This window comes from Drosophila ficusphila, unplaced genomic scaffold, assembly GCF_018152265.1.
Source record: "Drosophila ficusphila isolate 14025-0441.05 unplaced genomic scaffold, ASM1815226v1 contig_607, whole genome shotgun sequence".
Lineage (NCBI taxonomy): Eukaryota > Metazoa > Arthropoda > Insecta > Diptera > Drosophilidae > Drosophila > Drosophila ficusphila.
In genome coordinates, this window is record NW_025064537.1 from 709,898 (window position 1) to 716,857 (window position 6,960).

The following is a 6,960-nucleotide window of genomic DNA, read 5'->3' on the forward strand; positions in this document are numbered from 1 at the left end:
TTTTTTTATGTATGTGTGTTTATTATATTTGATACTTAAAGCTTCTATTAATATATAAAACAAAATTGATTTATATTTGGGTGTAATTGCTGTAATTTTTTAAATTGGAGCCCGCCTTGTTATTCTTTTTATATTAATAAATGCAAATAAATAATATATTATAAAAAGTAGGTGGTTTTAACCTGCCTGGAATGTTTTGCTAATGAACCCCATAACATGACCTAAGACATTAATCAATAAGCACGGCTTTTGATGAGGGCAGATTTTGTACCTTTGGCTCTTTAATGGAAACTCATCCATATTTAGCTGGCTGCTAGGCAATTTTTCACTTCACACTTGCGAACACGCCATGCCGAGCGCATTTTTCTCTTTAACGCATTTAAACCGCACTGGTTAACCCCAAACTTTGCATTTAAATTAAAAACAGTGCGCGAACAATAAGGGAAAAACAATTAAATGTGATATGAAAAGGGTTGCCTGCAACCAACTCGTTGACAAATTGTGCGATTATGCTAAGGCCAGGCAAGAAACAGAAAGTTTTATAACTTTAATTGTCGCGTTACAACACCCGCAGCAGCAAACGCAAAGTGCAGACAACAAAAGGCCATGTAATTATATAGCCACTATATCCCCCGCCAACTCTCCTCTGACACACGGAATTCTTCTGGAGCATTACAAATGAGCCATTGGCGTGCTGTTCCCTTGCTTATTTTATTTTTTATTAACGCTTTTCCTTCTGTCTAATTGTTTTTAAGCAAATCGAGCCGCAGGGCTAAGATGTCTGGCTTTTATTTTAATTTTTATTTTTAATGCTGCCATAAATTCAGATGTGTTCAACTTTATGGGGCATTACCGAATATAATAAAATAAATTATAATAAAAAATATATATAAATATATTGTTAAAATATCACAATTTCAGATAATAATTTATATATAATACATAAAACATTATATTAATGTACTGTGTGGCTCTTTTTTTATTTTTATTGCTCACATAATCTGAGGTGTATTAAACTTTATGTGGCATTGCCGAATAAAATAAAAATAATAAAAAAATGTTTACAAATATATTGTTAAATTATGTACATAAACATTGCATTAATGTATTTAAAAAAAAAACAGGAAATAAAATCCGCAAAAGTCGTAAAAATCTAATCTGATGTTTGATAAAAGCGCCACCAATTAAATTTCAATTAGCATAACCTAACCCCAAAACACTTACTCTTAATTGTGGAAATAAGTTCACGCATTTCAAGTGGTTTTTCCCTACTTTAATAAATTTATAAAAATACATAGTTAAAAATTTATACATAACACATTACGTAATGTATGGTGAGCTTCTTAAAAAACAGGAAATAAAATCCGCAAAAGTCGTAAAAATCTAATCTGATTTTTGATAAAAGCGCCACCAATTAAATTTCAATTAGCAGAATCTTACCCCAAAACACTTACTCTTAATTCTGGAAATAAATTCAATCATTTCAAGTGGCTTTTCCCTACTTTAATAAACGACTTTATGGTGTTAGGCTGTGCTGGGTCTGCAAATTGCTTAAGATTTTAATCTATAAAACACTTTTTTGTACTTTCAACTGCTTTTCAGATCAATAGTTAATTATTTCAGGAACGTTTCCAACAGTTTAACGGCTTTGTTGGGTCTGTTGGCGCCAACGGCGATTGGTTGATCAGAAATCTACTTCAACAGTTTGTTAATTGGAGTTTACAGTTCGCTTTGGGTTATTATAAATGCACTTCCTAATTGAACTGCAGTCGCTTGAAAGAATTGATGAGGTAATGAAGGTAAGGCTCTGCGAGATCATAGATACATATGTCAAGTGGGAAATAAGCCATTAGTTATTACAATATAGAAAATCTGATATGGATAACACAAGAACTGTAATTTCATTTTGGGTTTGTATTTGATTTAATAAAACCTCACAATTGGTAAAGCCCTGAAGCGTTATAAAGAATTCTTGACTGTGACTTTGATATACAAGATACAAATTTCGTTTTTAACTAAGTATAAAAAATAGTTGTGCTGCGTTTAATTACACAATACGCTCTTTACATTTCTTGTCGGCGATTCGCTTTGACTTCTGAATAACCCAAAGGCATATAAACTCTATAAACTAAAGAGCAACAAATGCAGAGGGAAATGCTGCGTTCAAGAGACGCAAAAATGCTGTACAACAAGCGCCAAGTTTGCCACACAAATCAAAGCCGATTTGCCGTTTGCCGTTTGTGTACCACTTTGGACATATATGGAAAAATTAGTGGGATGTTTTCAGATTGTCCAGTGTCCAGAGAGATAGCTTGTGGAACCACAAGGGGAGTTGAGGGGTTTTTTTTACCAAGGTGTCGTCGTCATTAGCAGTTGTAGATAAAGCTGCGATGGAGAAAGAGCGAGAAATATATATTCGAAATTGGCGTTTGATTTTTGATTATGAAATTTGATGCACTCACACTCGTTGCGGCGTTATTGTGTGTGGTGTCCCCACGGATTCGAGTGGCAACATATCCTCACGCCAATAAACGCGCAATTATAATAAAAATAATCACAGGGGGCGACTGCTGATCCTCTCCATTTGGTCATAACCAGCCGGGCCAAAAGAGTGGAGTTGCTGGCTGCTGGATGCTGGATGCTGAGCTGCTGGCCAAGATCCAAGATCCAGACGCGTTTGATCGTTGCGATCCGTGGTTCCCGATCGGTTCCCGACTGGATTATCGCCTTTTCGAACAGCTTTTTCTCCTTTTGTTCCCGTTCTCTACAATCTCATTGCGACGACAATTGGCGAGTAATTGCTGCTGCATAATAATTCCCCGCCAGCCATCGTTGGCCTGGTCAAGTTTTTGCCACTTTTTGCGCCTCTTTGCCGGCTTTTTTGCCCTCGCCGCCAGCCACTTAATCCGTTTTTGGTTGAGTGAGTTTCCTGAATTTATATACAAAATATTATATACATATTTCTCACATATACACTCATTTTTTTCTTAATCTAATAAAGAGAATTAATTAAAATGGCATGAAATAAATTAACGAAGCAATTAGACACAAATTCCATTACAAGGTGAGGGAGCTCAGAAAACTGCCTTCAAAGGCATTATCAACTAAAAAGTAGCGAAATAATTCAACAAAAATTGTTGCAAAAAATTAGCATCGCCAATGAGGTTGGGTTTACTTTTAAGAGCTGAGAAGGCTGTAATTTAATAAATTATATATTTTGGGCGTAGCAAGTTTATTATTCATTTCTCAATGTATGATTTTTTGATGGGAACGCCATAAAAAAAATTTTCCAAGTTGCAGATTTATGGCATCCAAGTGAAAGGAAAACAACATACAATATTGAACTACGAATTTTTTTATGATTGTTGTTTCCTTATAGAATTTTATATTAAACTAACTTAATGCAAATTGCTTTATAAGTAATAATTGAATTATAATGCATATAATATAATATATGATATAGAACCGTGTCCAAATAAAATAATGACAAATATTAAATAATAAATATGTATATTACTCAAAATTTATGAAATCAGCTTAAAGATTTATATGTTCATTATATAAATTTTTTTATTTTTAAAACGTTCAAAATCATTAGAATTGTTATAATCACATTTAAACCAGTATTATATTTATTTTTTAAAAGACTTATTTATTAAGGATCTTTTTCAATTACAGGTGTATTAACTTAGGCAATTTAAATGGAATCAAGTTTCAATATGTTTTGCATACATTTCCTATTAAGTATCTGGCCTTTATTCATATCTCTGGAATCATATCTCTGGAATCATATCTCTGGAATCTTCCACGACATCTTTGCCTAATCAATCATTAAATGTCTATTAGAGTTTATCTACGGCTAACGATCCATCAAGACCAGTGAAAAAAGCTCATTTTCCACGGTCATGAAATCAATATTCAAAAAGCCTCCACTACCAAATTGGCAACAATCTGTCAGATGCATTTCATAAAGCCCCAACGTCGGTCAGAAAAAAAAAACCGCATCTCAGCGTTGTGTGAGAGGAGTGAGGAGAAAAAAGTCGAAAATTGCTTTATGAACACGTTTCAATTGCGTTTTGCCAGCTCGCCAGGCATGTTCGATGTCATGTACTCCATGGCTGCAGTCGAGGGAGAGACACTTCTCCTGGCCTGATGAAATCGATCATTTTCCCACGATCGACTGCGTCGAAGGCATCGACTGGCTAAGATCGGCTCGGTTGTCAGGCGGCCCAAGTCTCAATGACTAACTCTAACTGCACAACAAGTGGCCAGTTGGCCGGGTTGATGGACAGCGTGTATAAATGAAAAAAACCTGGCCAATAGCAGGCATTACTTGATTTGTATGTGCTGCTATGTAAATGCTATAAAAGGATTTTGATTACGGCCAAATGCCGGCCCCGCCAGTCGGACGACATGGCCAGAAGGTGTCTGAATTCTATTGGGATGTAATGCTCCTGGTGCAGAGGGTCTTTCTCCGAAAGGCGGAAGCATGACTGGTCGCCTTTTTTGATCGTCAGCCAGAATTCATTGATCGATATCAGGGTGCCGGGGAATTAAAATTAAAATCTCACCATGCTGTACTTCTTGCTACCTTTTTCAAGAATTAAAACGCTTCACTTATGGTTATATTTTCGGAATACAAAATGTTTATGTTAATGTTAATGTTACAAGGAAATTAAACTGTTTTAACTAAAATACTGAATAGAAGAACTAGAAAAATGGATATTATTCAAAATCCATTTGACATTACATTAATTATAAATTGATCGTACATGAAAGTTATATTACTTTAATATTACATTAAATTGTAATATATTATTTACTGTATCGAATATCAGTCAAATGAACATAAATTTGATGTAACTTAAATATCGTTAAAATATCGAAAATATCGCCTAGAGAAAAAAAAATCAAAATAATGTAAGTATAATTTTTTCAGAAACTTGATTAAAACTTGCGTTTAACAATTTAGATAAAAATATTTTAAGTCTCAAAATTGTTAGTGAACGATAGTTCAGTTAATATTAGTTCAGTTTTATTTAAAACGTAAGCTAATCGCCTGAGACAGTAGATAAAAATATTATTTCTTACATAATTCTTATAAAAATAAAAAACGTTTACAAACGCAGTAAACAACGAAAGTTTTTAAATCAACAAAACCTTTGTCTAATCCCGCTCCACGCTGTAAGTCATGTATAAACAGTTTTTCGTTGGGGCTTTATTCTAATTAGCAAGGTGTTCGGCCTTTCGACACCTTTTGCCCTCCTCTACCGGTCTTACGCACTCGCCATGACTGGTAGAAAATAAATATTTGAGCCTCTTAATTGGGGCGGACAGTCAGCTCGATCCGCTCAGTTCTTTGACATGTTTTCTATTTGTCTAATTTGTCAAGTTTTGACTGGAATATTTTCGGTTTGTAAAACGGAAATGATCCAACAAAAAGTTTGTGGCTTACAGATTTTTGGGTTTTGAATTTGAAAGCGTGGCCAATTTTTTGGGCTGAGTTGAGTTGGAAAAAAATACATATTTAAATTGATCCCCTTGAGCTCGTGTTCAAACAATGCTTATTTTGCGTCTTGATTGGCAAGTGTGCCTCAGTGTTTGTTTTTTTGGTCATGGATTCGTGGCAGAGCATACATTCAGAAGCTTATCTTGGCTTTTCAGCTTACAAATCGAAGCGTGCTGGTAAAATAAGAAGCTTAATGTTGGGATCCCTTGATCTAAAAAACTTTCAAAAATTATCAGAAAGTGTGCTTTTGACGAGACTAATATTGGGAAATCATTTTTTATCACAGGAAATAAATTATTATTCACAGGAAATAATATTGGGAAATCATTTTTATCACAGGAATTAATTTTTTTAATACATTACATATTACACATTTAAATTATAAACAATTTATATCGCACTGCTTAATAAAGACCTGTATATCAACTGCAATACTTTTTTTAAAATTATGGTTTCCTAAGTAATATGTTATTGCGCATTTGTATATCATCATTTATCTTACCCCTTTTGTGTAATTCACCAAATCCAACATGTTGTATTTAAACCTGTGTATGGTACAGAAATTTCCAATCAAAAGTCCCTGAAAAGTTTGCCATTTTATTAAAGTTCTTAGTAAATGCATTTTTAACTTATACTCACCTGAACAGAAGAATTTATAATATGTACTTCAATAATAAATACAACAAATATTATTGAAAATGCTATATAGAGGTCCTTACTTTCTCAAAGTCTAAATCAAACTGAGAGCTGCCGGTAAAAAATAAAATTCCAACCACCCTTCGATAAAAAATGAACAGTCATTCAACCCTTTACGTGGTCTCTCACTTCCAGTCAAGGAGTTTTGCATAAAGCAATGGTTCTTTCCTTTTTTAGAACTCTTCCAACCCCTTCGATGAGGAGGTGGAACCAGTTCCGGACGCCAGATGGCGCTGCTGGACCATTTTTGTTGGATTTCCACTGCGATGACATTCATTAATGGCAGAAAGACTTGTGAATAATTTATATAATTAATACCCCGCTACGTTGACCACGCACAGCTGGCATTTAGTCGCAACTTAAGGAGAGATCTCTCAGCTGCTGTTTAATAAAATATTTTAAATAATTCCGTAATCTAAATGCAGTCATCGTCAGAGCAGCAAAACAAGCCCAAGAACGTTGGCGACGTTTTCCTCATTGGAGGCAACAGTAACAGCAACATCAACAGGATGCTGAGATGCTGAGAAGCTGAGAAGAAGCTGGCACTGAGAAAGAAATTCTAAATACCGACGAGTCACAGCAGCAGCATCCAGCACAAATCACAAATTGTCACGTTAATAGTGGCGGCCATCCCCGATCCCATCCCACCTCCATCCAACCTCCGCCTCATTTGAGCTTGTCTTGCATTTCGCATCCGTATAAATGCAATGTAAATTTTTTTGTGCTCTGCGCGCCATTGCATATGTCAAGACAAC

General features: G+C 34.8%; 1 long non-coding RNA gene across 1 annotated transcript; it reads right to left on the reverse strand.

The window, feature by feature from the left end:
* Window positions 1–972: 972 nt before the first annotated feature.
* Window positions 973–6,238, reverse strand: LOC108094497. The gene is made up of 4 exons (XR_001771552.2): window positions 6,149–6,238; window positions 6,012–6,089; window positions 2,463–2,929; window positions 973–2,385 (listed from the first exon to the last, which is right to left on the reverse strand). It is a non-coding gene; the product is annotated as an uncharacterized LOC108094497 (long non-coding RNA).
* Window positions 6,239–6,960: the final 722 nt, after the last annotated feature.